The 13834-nt window shown below is 38.2% G+C and overlaps 1 protein-coding gene across 1 annotated transcript in view; it reads left to right on the forward strand.

Annotated features, from left to right (window-relative positions):
- The first annotated feature begins 223 nt into the window (after positions 1–223).
- Positions 224–13834, forward strand: part of Pramel38 (PRAME like 38) — a 60692-nt gene continuing 47081 nt past the window's right edge. Inside the window, exon 1 of the mRNA XM_006535305.1 lies at positions 224–300. The gene's annotated coding sequence lies outside the window, so the exon portion shown is untranslated. The remainder of the gene's footprint in view (positions 301–13834) is intronic.

The raw sequence follows: 13834 nt of genomic DNA on the forward strand, positions 1-13834 counted from the left end.
TTTTCAAGTCCAACCACCTGGAACTGCACAGCAATTAGGAGGCTCAGGTTTTTGTAATAATTCCCCCCTCACTCAGCAGCCCTTAGTTAACTGCAATTTTTGAACTAGAGGTGGGGCTCTCTGAGATTTACCCCTTCCCATCGAATCAAATTGTAGCTTGTGGGTGGATCTGTGGTGCCAAAGAGGAGAAGTGAGGAGGAAAGTGGCTTTTTGCTCCAGAGGAGTCAGGAAAACTTTCAGAGTTGTAGAACCTAAAACTTCAGCCTGTCCTTGCTTGCAATAGGAACACTGTCACCTCAGGTAAGTTAAACACCTGCATTCTGCAGCCCACCCTGCCACTCCATGCTGAGGACATTGGGTGGCACAAAGCACTGTAATTTCTGACCCAAGATTTGCAGATTAGAGATTTGTTTCAAACCCAAATTCAGTTTTAGCTTTAACTGAGTGTTTTCTTTGATAATTTGTAAGTCTTTTAATTTTTGAGACAGCATTTTGCTATGTTGCCCAGATTGGCCTGGAACAGACCATGTAGCTAAGAGTGGTTGGAACCTGAAATCCTCCTGTCCCTGTCTCCTGAATACTTGAGTCATTGGCATGTGCCACCAAATCCAGCCTCAGCTCCCAGGGGCTCACATTACAGGCTGTTGTTACTCAAGAATCTTCTGTTTCATTTTAGTGTTTCTAGCTAGTTTGATTACTTAGTTAGTTTTTGCTAAGCTGAAACATGGTCTCCAGGCTACCCCAGAAATATATATGTATCTTAGATTAGTTTGAGCAGCAGAGACTTTCTGCCTCTACCTCATAAGTGGTGGGACACAAATCCAAGCACCATATCCTCTTAACAGCGTGTGGTGATGAAGAGTGCTCAAAGCATGCTAGACAAGCCTTCCTGAAACTCACTACATGTCTAGTATCTACATTTAAACTTTTATTTCAATTACTTTTTGTCAGCATTCAGGAAACATAGACTCATTAGAGAAAAGTGAAATTCTCATGGATAAGAGAAATTTATAGAAAAATACATTAAATATCTTGAAGAGGGGTTTTCCTCTGTTGCCAATAAGAGAAAATTCTGTTGGGTTGGAATTTGTGTGTGATTGTGTGTAAGTGTATAAGTGTGTGTGTGTGTGTGTGTGTACAGAGAGAGAGAGAGAGAGAGAGAGAGAGAGAGAGAGAGAGAGAGAGAGAGAGAGAGAGAGAGATGTGTATGTGTTTTGGACAACCTGACAGTGGCTAGAGTCATCTGAGAGGAGGGAATACGCCTCCATAAGACTGTGCTATAGGCAAGCCTGTGGAGCATTTTCTTAATTAGTGACTAATGGGGAAGGGCACAGCCCATTGTGGTTAGTTCCACCCCTGGGCTCATGGACCTGGTTCATCACAGCAAACAATCCCAAAGACATAACCTGGTACTGGCAGAGTGGGCTGTTGTTTTGACACACCTGGTCATGTTTTAGGGAGGATTGTGAAAGGACTTTGGAAATTTGGACTAGAAAATCCATTGAGTGAGGAGATCTCAGTTAGATGTTCTGTAGGATGTTGGGAGGTAAGAGCATTGAGAGCAGTACAGATGATGGAGGCATGGCTTGTGATGTTTCAGAGGGAAGCCAAGACGCTACTGAGTCATTTGAGTTAAGTCTTCATAGTTCAGATTTTAGCTTAAGAATCAGCTCTTGATTAACAAGTCACCAGAACAAGTAAAGTGAAACCTTTGATTTCCTTAAATATCAACAGGTCAGCTGGGGCTGAAGAATCAGCTGAGATAATAGACCAGCATTATTGAGGTAAGGTCATCTGGAAAGTGTTCTCTCAGAATCCAAAGAAGCTTTATTCCAAGGTTGACAGGTGAACTCGGTAGTGAAAGAATCACCCTGGTGGTGCTGGTTTTGAAGTTACGGGAGAACAGGTGAAGCTTGGCACTGGAAAGCAGTGCTGGAGTCTTGGAGTCTAGGAAGGCTATGGGTGAAAGTGCTACCCAGTTGAGAGACCCCAGCATTTGGAGATGCAGTACCTAGGCATGAGTAACAAGAACAGCAGATATGGAATGGAGCCAGCCTGAGCCTAGAAAACAAGCTCTGTGTGCTATACAGGACAGAGTGGAGAAGTGATCCAAGCCCTTTGAAGGAACCGAGAAGAGACAGGGTAGTACCCAGACATTGGACATTGAGTACATTATACTCTTGCCATTGAGGTTGGCTCTAATTTGATTGTGACTGTGCCCTGGTTCTCTCCTTTTTTGACATTTGATTTTCACAGGAGCCCAAACTTGAGAGACTTTGAATTTTAAAAGGAGATTTTTGTATTTTAAAAGGGAATGGATTTTTTTTAGAATATTCTTCTCTAATATATATGACACATCTAAAGCACATTTTCCTCTTCTACTCCTCCCAACTCCCTGTCAACATATACCTCCCTCCCCAGATCCTATCCCCCTTTGTTTTCTCTTCAGAAAAAAAGCAGGTTTCAAAGGGATGAAAGCCAGAGACAACAAAACAAGGCAAGACAAAGGCCCCAAGGCTGTACAAGGGAACCCAATAGGAGAAAAGAGACTAGATGATTTCCATTAATGTATTAATTTATTTATTTTACATCCAGAATGCAGCTTTCCCTCCCTGTCTTCCCAGTCACTCCCTCTCACCTCCCTTCCCTCCACTCCCCTTCATTTCTCCCCAGAGAAGTGGAGGCCTCCAATGGATTTGCCTTGGTATATCAAGTTTCAGTGGACTAGTTGCATCCTTTTCTATTAAGGCAAGAAAAGGCAGCCAAGTTAGGGGAAAGGGATCCAAAGGCAGTTAGCCCCTGGTCCTGCTATTAGGGATCCCATGGAAAGAACAAGGTGCACATCTGTTACATCTGTGTAGGGAGCCTATTTCTATCCTATGGATGCATTCCGGTTGGTAATTCAGTCTCAGTGAGCCCCTATGGGGCAAGGTTGGTTGAATTTGTAGGTTTTCTTGTATCCTTGGCTTATCTGATTCTTCAATCTTACCTCCCCCTCTTCCACAGATTCTTCCAGCTCTGCCTAATGTTTTGCAGTGGGTCTCTGCATCTGTTTCTATGAGGTGCTGGATGAAGCCTCTCAGATGGCATGTATGCTAGGCTCCTGTCTGTAAATATCCACACTATTGTTACTATAACATCAGGGGTGGTGTTTCTCTCATGGCATGGGTCTCACATTGGGCCAGTCATTCATTAGGCATTCCCACAATTTCTGCTGCTTCTTTATCCATGCATATTTATAAGCAGGAAAATTTGTGTGTCAAAAGTTTGTGGGTCAGTTGTTGTCTCCATCAGAAGACTTGCCTAATTACAAGAAGTGACTGGTTCATGTTCCATAGGTCCTATTGCAAGAAGTCATAGCTAGGGTCACTCTCATAGATTCCAGGGAGTTTCCATTGTCCTAGTTATCTAGCTCATCTCAGATATTCTCCGCAGTCACAGATTCCACTTCTCTCTCGCTTCATCTTCACCATATGTGACGACTCTGGTTACTGTCCAGAATTTCCCTTACATATAGTTCCCTCCATCCATCTACTCCTAAAGTGTACTTTATTTATGTTCTTAGTTAGATTCAAATATCTTCTACTGGGCCTTTCTTCTTTTATCCTGTACTTTATGGTTACAATAAACTCCTGAGTACATGCAACATTTGTCTTTCTGAGTCTGGGTTTAGCCTGCAAGTTTCATGATGTCATTGTTTTTAACAGCTGAGTAGTATTCTGTTGTGTAAATGTACCATATATTCATTTTCCATTCTTCAGTTGAGGGGCATTTGGGTTGTTTCAAGTTTCTGGCTGTTTCCAATAAAACTGTGCACATAGTTAAAACACTATTCTTGTGGTATGATGCAGCATCTTTTGAGTATATGGCTAGGAGTGGTATAAGCATTTCAGAGATAATTATTTCCAATTATTTGCAAAAGCACTGAATTTATTTTCAGACTGGTTGTACAAGTTTGCACTCCTATCAGCAAAGGAAGAGAGTGTTCCCCATGCTCCACACTCTAGCTAGCATGAACTGTTGCCCTTCTAAAGGGTGTAAAATGAAATCCCAGAGTCATTTTGATTTGGATTTCCCTGATGACTAAGGATGTTGAGCATTTCTGTAAGTGCTTCTTGGCCATTAAATATTCCTCTGTTGAAAATTCTATTTAACTATGTACCCCATTTTTAAAATTTAGGCTATTTGGTTTGTTAGTGTCTACTTTTTTTAGTTCTTTAGGTACTTTGGATATCAGCCCTCTTTCAGATGGAAGGTTGGTGGAGATCTTTTTCCAATCTCTAGGCTACTGTTTTATCCTTTTGACCACTGTCCTTGACAAAATCTCCTTTTCCATACAGGAGATGTTTTAGTTTCATGAGGTTCCATTTATTACTTTTTGATCTTAGTGACTGAGATGTTGGATCTTTCAGGAAGATGTCTCCTGTACTAATGGATTCAAAGCTATTACCCACTTTTTAATTATATTTAATGTATCTAGGTTTAGATTGAGGTTTTTGGTCCGCTTGGACTGGAGTGTTCTGTAGGGTGATAGATATGGACCTATTTGAATTCTTCTACATGCAGACATCCAGTTAGAACAGCACCATTTGTTGAAGATCTTTTCTTTTTTGTTGTATGGTTTTGCCTTCTTTGTCAAAAACCAATGTCAATAATTGTAGTGGTTTATTTCTGGGTCCTCAATTTGGTTCAACCTCTCTGTCTTGTACCAATGATTCAAGGTTTATTACTATTACTCTCTAGAACCACTTGAAGTCAGAGATGGTGATGACTCCAGAACTTTTATTATACAGGATTGTTTTAATTATCTTGTTTATTTTTCCATATGAAGATTATAATAGTTCTTTCCATGTCTGTAAATAATTGTGTTGGGATTTTGACAGGAATTGCATTGAATCTGTAGATTGCTTTTGGTATTACAGCTATTTTCACTAGATTGAGGCTACCAATCCATGTATGTGGAGATTTTTCCATGTTCTGATATCTTCCTCAATTTCTTTATCCAATTTCTTTCAATTTTCTTTCTTCAAAAACTTGAAGTTCTTGTCATTGGTGTCTTACACTTGCTTGAGTAGAGTTACACCAAGATATTTTGTAAGTATTATAAAGGGTAATGTTTCTATAATTTCTTTCTAAGTCAGTTTATCATTTGTCTAAAAAAGGGTTATTTTTTTTACAGTGAGTTTTGTTATCTAGCCATTTTGCTGAAGGTGTTTATCAGCTGTAGGAATTCTCTGAAAGAATTTTGGAGATCTCTTATCTATACTATCATATGATCTGTGACTAGTGATTCTTTTTCTTCGTTTCCAATTTTTGTCCCCTTGAAATCCTTTAGTTTTTGCTCTAGCTAGAATTTCAAGTACTGTGTTGAGTAGATAGGGAGAGAGTGGGAAGACTTGTTGCTGGTTTTACTGAGATTGCTTTAGGTTTCTCTTTTTAATTTGATGTTGCCTATTGGTTTGTTGTATGTTGCTTCTATTATGTTTACATATCCAACATGTATCCTGATAACCTTAAGACTTTTAACATAATAGGCTGTTTTTGTCAAAGGCTTTCTTATCATATAGTGATATAGATGGTCCTGTGATATTTTTAAGTTTGTATTTATGGTGAAATACATTGGTGGATTTTCATATGTTGAACTCTCCTTGCATCCCTGGGATGAAGCCTATTTGATTATGGTGAATTATGTCTTTGATGTGTTCTTGGATTCAGTTTCCTATATTTTATTGAGTATTTTTGTATAAATGTTCATAAGGGATGTTAATCTGAAGTTCTCCTTTATGTTGAGGCTTTATATAAGTTAGGCAGCAGGGAGACTCTGGTCTTAGAATGAGTTTGTCAGTGTTCCTTTTGTTTCTATTATATGGAATAATTTGAGGATTATTGGCATAAGCTCTTCTTTGGAAGTATGGTAAAGTTCTGCACTAAAGCCATCTGACCCTAAGAATTTTTTGGATGAGTGATTTTTAATGACTACTACTATATCCCTAGGGGTTATAGGACTAGACAGTTAACTTGACATTGAGTTTTAACTTTTGTAAGTTGCATTTGCCTTGAAAATCATCCATTTCATTTAGATTTTCCAGTTTTAAGGAGTACAAGTTCTTGAAGTAAAACCTAATGATTTCTTTGGTGCCTGTTGTCATTATTTTCATTTCTGATTTTGTTAATTTGGGTAGTGTCTCTCTGCCTTTTGTTAGTTTGACTAAAGATTTGTCTGTCTTGTTGGTCTTCTCAAAAAACCAACTTGTTTGCTTGATTCTTTGTACTGTTCTTTTTGTTTCTAATTGATTGGTTTCACCTCTATTGTCTACAACTATTGGATGTCTTTGCTTCTTTTCTTTCTAGGTGTAGTATTAAATTGCTAGTATGAGAAATCTAATTCTTTATAAAGATATTTAGTGTTATGAATTTACCTCTGAGAACTGTATTCTCTGTGTCCCATAAGTTTCGATATGTTCAGCCTTCATTTTTACTGAATTATCAAAAGATTTTAATTTAGTTCTTCTTTGATCCAGTGATCATTGAGTAGAGAGTTGTTCAGCTCGTATGAGGTTGTTAGTTTTCTGTTGTTTCTATTGTTATAGTAATTGATAAGACACAGGGATTTATTTCAACTTTCTTATATCTTTTTAGGTTTTCCCTGTAACCAATTACATATTTAATTTGGTGAATGTTCCATGAGGTGCTGAGCAGAAGGCATTTCCTTTGTAATTGGGTGAAAGGGTCTGTAGATATCTGTTATGTCCACTTGAAACATACATCTCTTTCATTATTTCTCTGTTTACTGTTTGTCTCAATGACTTGTCTTTTAGTGAAAGTGGGGTATTGATGTATCACACTATTAATGTGTGATATTCCAGGTTTGAATTTAACTTTAGAAAAGTTTGTTTTATGTTTGTGTGTGCTTTGCATTTGGAGCATAAATGATCATACTTGAAACATTCTCTTAATGGATTTTTTTTTTACTATGAAGTGTCCTACAATAATTTTCATTGAAAATCTGTAAAAATATCAAGATGGCTACACTAACTTGCTTTTTTGGTTTGTTTGCTTGGAAAATCTTTTTCGAGACCTTTACTCTAAGGTAATGTCTATCTTTGTTGTTGAAGTCTGTTTATTATATGGAGTAGAATGCAGGATGTTCTTTTCACATCCATTCTGTCTGTGTCTTTTTACTTGAAAATTGAGTCCTTGATGTTGAGAGATATTGATGACTAATGATTGGTAATTCCTATTTTGATGTTGGTGATGGGTGTTTGTGCGTGTGTGTGTGTGTGTGTGTGTTCCCATGCTTTTGGTTTTGCTGGTGTGGAATTACTGTATTTGGGTTGGAGTGTTCCTTCTAGTATCTTCTGTAGGGCTGTATTTCGAGATAAATATTGTTTAAATTTTGTTTTCTCATGGAAAGTCTTGTTTTCACCATCGACAGTGATGCAAAGTTTTACCTGGGTATATTTGTCTGGGCCAGCCATTCGCAGTTTCTGCTGTAAGACATTTGCCAAGGACCTTCTGGATATAAAGTCTCTTTTGAGAAGTTGTGTGTAATTTCAATAGATCTCTCTTTATATGTAACATGACCCATGTAGCATCAAGTGGAGGACACTGGGATTCAGAGAAGCAACATACTAAAACTTTGACCCACTTGGACTGAGTATTTTGCAGGGTGATAAATATGGATCTATTTACATTCTTCTACATGTAGGCATTGAGTTAGACAAGTACCATTTGTTAAAGATCCTTTTTTCCATTGTCTGGTTTTGGCTTTGTCAAAAATCAAGGGACCATGGGTGTGTGGATAATCAATTCACTTCCACTGATCAACCTGTTTGTCTCAATACCACCATGCAGTTTATATTACTACTGCTCTGTAGTACCACTTGAAGTAAGGGATGGTGATAACTCCAGAAGTTTTTTTTTTTATTGTTCAGGATTGTTTTAACTATCTTAAGTTTTTTGTTTATTCATATGAAATTGAGAAATGCTCTTTCAAGGTCTGTAAATAATTGTGTTGGAGTTTGATGGGAATTGCATTGAATCTGTAGATTGCTTTTGATAAGGTAGCCATTTTCACTATGTTAATCCTACTGATCTGTAGAAAAATGGTATGACTCCCAGCCTGCTATCTGCAAGGTGACTTAAGGATTTCTGTAAATCTCAGCATACTGGAACATGGGAAAGACATTCTTTCTCAGCAGAGAACCCTGATGTTCAGTCAATTTAGCTGTGTGCCTGAGGAAATAGCCTTCATGGCCATTATTATCTCATTAGAAATGTACTTTGTTTTTAATTAAACTAAGCAACACTTAAAAGAGGTGGGCTGCTGAGAGACTTCTGACTCAGCAAGGAGGTTTGGGTCACCATGAACCTAGATAAGTTATTGCTTGGAATATGGAAGCTGTTGAGAATTAGAAACTGTAGGAAAACTTTATTCTGCTTGCCTATAAAGATGATTGAATGCTCAATAAACTATGCATTGGCACACTGTTACTATGCATCCCCTGTGTACTGATTAATGCAACTCTACCCTTGGTACCCAATGAGTTAGACATTGATACCAATCTGTGAGCCTGGAAGATCTTTCCACGTTCTGATGTCTTCCTCATTTTCTTTCTTCAAGGACTTGAGTTCTTGTCATACAGGTCTTTCACTTGCTTGGTTATACAAAGATATATTATTTGTGATTGTTGTGAAGGGCATTGTTTGCCTAATTCCTTTTTCAGCCCATTTATCATTTGTATAAAGGCAGGATACTGATTTTTTAAATTAGTTTTCTATCCAGCCACATTACTAAAGATGTTTATCAGCTATCAGATTTCTCTGAAAAAATATTTGGACTCATAAACATATGTTATCATATAATCTGTGAATAGCAATACTTTGGCTTCCACTTTTCCAATTTATATCCTTTTTTTCTATGCCTTGTATCCCTGATCTCTCCAAGTCTTTCAATATAAAATGTTGGATTTTGTCAAAGTCTTTCTCAATAGCATATAATTTTTCCCTTGGTGTGTTTATATGGTAGATTACATTCATGCATTTTTTTGGGGGGGGCGTCAAGACAGTGTTTCTCATGTAGCCCTGGAACTCACTCTGTAGACCAGGTTGGCCTCGAACACAGAAAATCTCCTGCCTCTGCCTCCCAAGTGCTAGGATTAAAGGTGTGTGCCACCATGACTGGCTGCATTTTTGTATTTTAACCCAACCCTGCTTCCTTGGTATGAAGCCTACTTTATCTTAGTGGATTGTGACTTTAATGTCTTCTTGGGTTCTGTTTGCTAATATCATATCGAGTATTTTTGCATCAGTGTTCATAAGGGAAAGGTGTCTGAAATTTTCTTTGTTTGTTGAGGCTTTGTGTTGTTTAGGTATCAGGATGACTCTTCCTTCATAGATTAGGTTTGGCAATGTTCATTCTGTTTCTACATTGTGGAATAGCTTGAGGGGTATTTGTAGCTGTCCAGTTGCCATGGAAGAACTGGGTTGCCTGGAAATGATAAAGGATGGAATGCAAGAGAAGGATGAAGGGAAGATAAAGTTTATGATCAAGGCTCCAAGTTAAATATTCAGCATTTTGTTTATACGGGGAAAGCCCACAGACCCCATTTTTTCTTTCAGCTGGATTATGTTGCAAAGAAAGCACAGAAGTCAGTCTATTCCTCTAAGTTCCTGTAGGAAATTTCAGGTGCAGACAAGTCCACCTAGGTTGTAAAACCCATTGTGGCAAGCACTCAAGATCTGTTTATCCTGCTCAAGGCTGGGGAAAGGGAACACAAGTAATGATATTATCTGCTCTTGGAAAGTCTGGTAAAATTATGCACTAAAAACCATCTGCCCCTGGCCAAGTTTTGGTTGAGGTTGGTATAGAGATTCAGAAGTTCAAACCATTGTCATCAAGGCAGGAGCATGGCAGCATCCAGGCAGAGCTGAGAATTTTACGTCTTTATATGAAGGCTGCAAGTGGAAGACTAGCTTGCAGGATGGTAGGATGAGGGTCTTTAATCCCACAATGATACACCTACTCCAATAAGGCCATACCTACTCCAACAGGGCCACACCTTCTAATAGTGCATGTACAACCCATCAAATTTTTATAGGACTAGATCATTTACCTGACCTTGATTTAATTTTGTAAGTTTTTGTCTGTCTAGAAAATCATCCATTTCATTTAGATTTTCCAATTTTGTGGAATACAGGTTTTTGAGGTAAGAAATAATGATTCTTTAGATTTCCTAAGTATCAAATGTTATGTCTCCCTTTGCATTTCTGATTTTGTTAATTTGGGTACTGTCTCTCTGACTTTTAATTTGGCTAAGGGGTTGTCTATATTGTTGAATTTCACAATGAACAAGCTCTTGGTTTCATTGATTCTTTGTATTCTCTTTGATTCTAATTGATTGATTTCAGCCCTGAATTTGATTATTTCCTGCTGTCTACTCTTCTTAGTTGTGTTTGATTCTTTTTTAATAGAACTTGCAAATGTACTTTAAATTGATAGCATGAGAACTCTCCAATTTTTTTATGAAGGCACTTAGTGCAACAAAATTTCCTCTCAGTACTGTTTAGTACTGCTTTCATTGGGTCCCATAAGTATGTCCTGCCTTCATATTCATTGAATTATAAAAAATCTTTAATCTCATTATTTCTTCCCTGACTCAGGACAATTTAATGGGTTGTTGTTGAGTTTCCATGAGTTTGTAGGCTTTCCATGAGTTTGTAAGCTTCATTATTTCTATCATTGCCCAGCTTTAATCCATTGTGGTCCGGATACAAGGTGTTATTTCACTCTTATCTGTTGAAGCTTGCTCTATAACCTAATTCATGATCAGTTTTGGAATAGGAATTATGAGATGCTGAGAAGTAGATATATTCTATTGCATTTGGATGAAATGTTCTTCAGGTCTGTTAGGTCTGTTTGATTCATAAGATCAATTACATTACTTCTGTTTAGTTTCTATGTGACCTGTCCATTGGTGAGAGTGGGGTGTTGAAGTCTACAAGAGGTTTGTTGTGTGATTTAAGCTTTCGTAATGTATTATTTATGAATGTGGATCCCCTTGCATCTTGACAAATGTTGAAAATTGAAACATCATCTTGGTAGATTTTTCCTTGAAGAGTATTAAATATTCTTCCTCATCCCTTTTGATTAATGTTGGTTAAAAGTCTTATTAGATGTTACAAAACTATTCCAGCTTCTTTCTTGGGTCCGTTTGCTCAAAAACCTTTTTCCAGGCCTTTACTGAAGTCATGTCTATCATTGTTGCTGGGCTCTATTTCTTATATGCCACAGAAAAATGAATCCTGTTTATGTATCTACTCGGTTAAGCCCCACCTTTTAAAAAGTAAATTGAGTCCATTGATGTTGAGAGACATTAATCACCAGTGAATATTAATTCCTGATATTTTGATGGTGGTGATTGCATGTGTGTGTGTGTGTGTTGGTTTTGTTGATGTATAATTATTTATTGGGTGTAATTATCTGTTTAGTGGCAACCCTGGTTAGGTAGAACACAGCTGTCAACTGAAATTGTCCACTGTTTGTGGAGAATCTCCTGGCATAGAGGCATCAGTCAGTTCCACCCTGTAGTTAGTATTACCACAGAGACCTCAGATGTTACTATTAGGAGTAATAGAAAACTTAAACTTTTTTTTAGAATTATTTATTTATAATATGTACAGCATTCTGTCTGCATGTATCCTGCAGGGCAGAAGAGGGCAGCAGATCTCATTATAGATGGTTGTAAGCCACCATATGGTTGTGGGGAACTGAACACAGGACCTCTGGTAGAGCAAACAATGCTCTTAACCTCCAAGTCATCTCTGTGGCCCAAACATAGACATTTTAAATGTCATTATCTTAGGGTTTCCATTGCTTTGAAGAGATAGCATGACCAAGGCAAGTCTTTTCATCAATTCAGCTTTTCATTAACCAACCAGGGATAATTGGGGAGCATTTTTACATCACAAAGAAAGACACAGGAGACGGTTAAATACTCTTGAAAATGCCTGTGCCTAGACTGTACCCAGTTCTCAGGATACAGAAATCATCATCTGAGTACACAACGCACAAGATCCTCCTCCAAAATCTCCCACCTTTAGTCCAAAAAAAGGCTTTATCCATATAACAAACTATACAATAAGAACAATGATGAAAAAGTTATGAAAACTTATCAGGTAAGAATTAGTCATAATATCCACTCCATTTGTATTAGCCAGCTTTGGAGAATGTACTGTACTATCTATCCTCTCTCATTGAGTTCAGAGTCCTGTACTTAAGTCATTTTCTATCATAGCTTGCAGTTGTCATCCTGAAAAAAAATCTACCTAGACCTAAAACTATCTTTTTAAAGCATTTTGCTTAATCTAAAATATCTTCAGGTTAATTGTGAGATTAAAAGCATCTAGTGCTCCACCTCATTAGAGATTTGATAAGGAACATAACTTTAGTGTGCTTGCAAAATAAGCAACTTCTAAAATTATTGAAAAAAAAAAAACAGACAGCAGTCTACATGGAGAACTACCCAAATTTTCTATATAAAATTGGATTATCCAACTTAAGTCTTCTGACCAGTATGATATAAATTTTTGAGAAGCAGGAAGTATGAAGAACTTGCCCCCCTTGGACCTGGTAAAGTTCAGCAATCAACTTACTTTCTCTCTCTCTCTCTCTCTCTCTCTCTCTCTCTCTCTCTCTCTCTGGTGTGTTAGAGGTTGTGATTGTGTGTACTTCCCTTATTTTGGTTATTCTGTAATGGAATTATTGTCTGTGTTTTTTTTTTTAATCTACATGAAATGGATGATTTTATTGTATTTTTTATTATTATTTTTTTTTATGTATGAGTGCTCTGTTGCATATGCACCGACATGCCAGAAGAGGGCATAAGAGCCCCTTATAGATCATTGTGAACTACCAAGTGGTTGATGGAAATTGAACTCAGAACCTCTGGAAGAGCAGCCAGTGCTCTTAACTGCTGAGCCATCTCTCTAGCCCCCCTGTAGTTTTTAAAGTTGTAGTTAACCTGTTGGGCTGAAGTTTTTCATCTAAAATTTTCTGTAGGTCTAGATTTGTTGAATAGATATTTTTAAAATTTGCTTTTGACTTGGAATATCTTTTCCATCTATGGTGATAGAGAGTTCTGCTAGGGATAGTAGTCTACATTGACATCTGTGGTCTCATAAAAGATGCAAGACATCTGTTCAGGCCCTTCTATATTTTAGAGTCTCTGTTGAAAAGTCAAATGTAGAGCTCTGCCTGACCAGTGGCACCAGTTCCTTCCAGTCTGGGCCAATGTCCTGAGCAGAACTGGGGTGTGAACTCCACAGCCAAACCCACAACAACCAGAGAAGATCCACTCCAAGGTGTTAACACTCCCGGGATCATAGAGGAGGACACAAAATCTGCCCCAACACCTGAAGTAACTGAGACGAATGGGACCCGGGAACCCAGGAACTCCATCTGACCAGTGGCATGGATTTCTTCCAATCTGGGCCAGTGTGCCCTGAGCAGACCTTGGGTGTGAACTCAGAAGCCAGCCCCACAATACCCAGAAAAAAATCCACTCCCAGACGCTCTAACATGCCCAGGTCCTCAGGGTCCCAGGAGCTTGGTCACACCATGATCGCATGGTTCCAGAGAGAGCTTGACTTCCAGGAGTTCTGACACACACAGGACCTCAGGAATTCAGGATCCTAGGACTTCAGGAACCCAGAATCACAGGATCATAGAGAAAGCTGAACTCTGAGGAGTTCTGACACAACTAGGATCACAAGAAGGACAAGCTCCAGTAAATAGCAAGGGCAGGTAGCTCTAGAGATGATCAGATAGCTGGAG

Source organism: Mus musculus, chromosome 5 (genome assembly GCF_000001635.26).
Source record: "Mus musculus strain C57BL/6J chromosome 5, GRCm38.p6 C57BL/6J".
Taxonomy (NCBI): domain Eukaryota; kingdom Metazoa; phylum Chordata; class Mammalia; order Rodentia; family Muridae; genus Mus; species Mus musculus.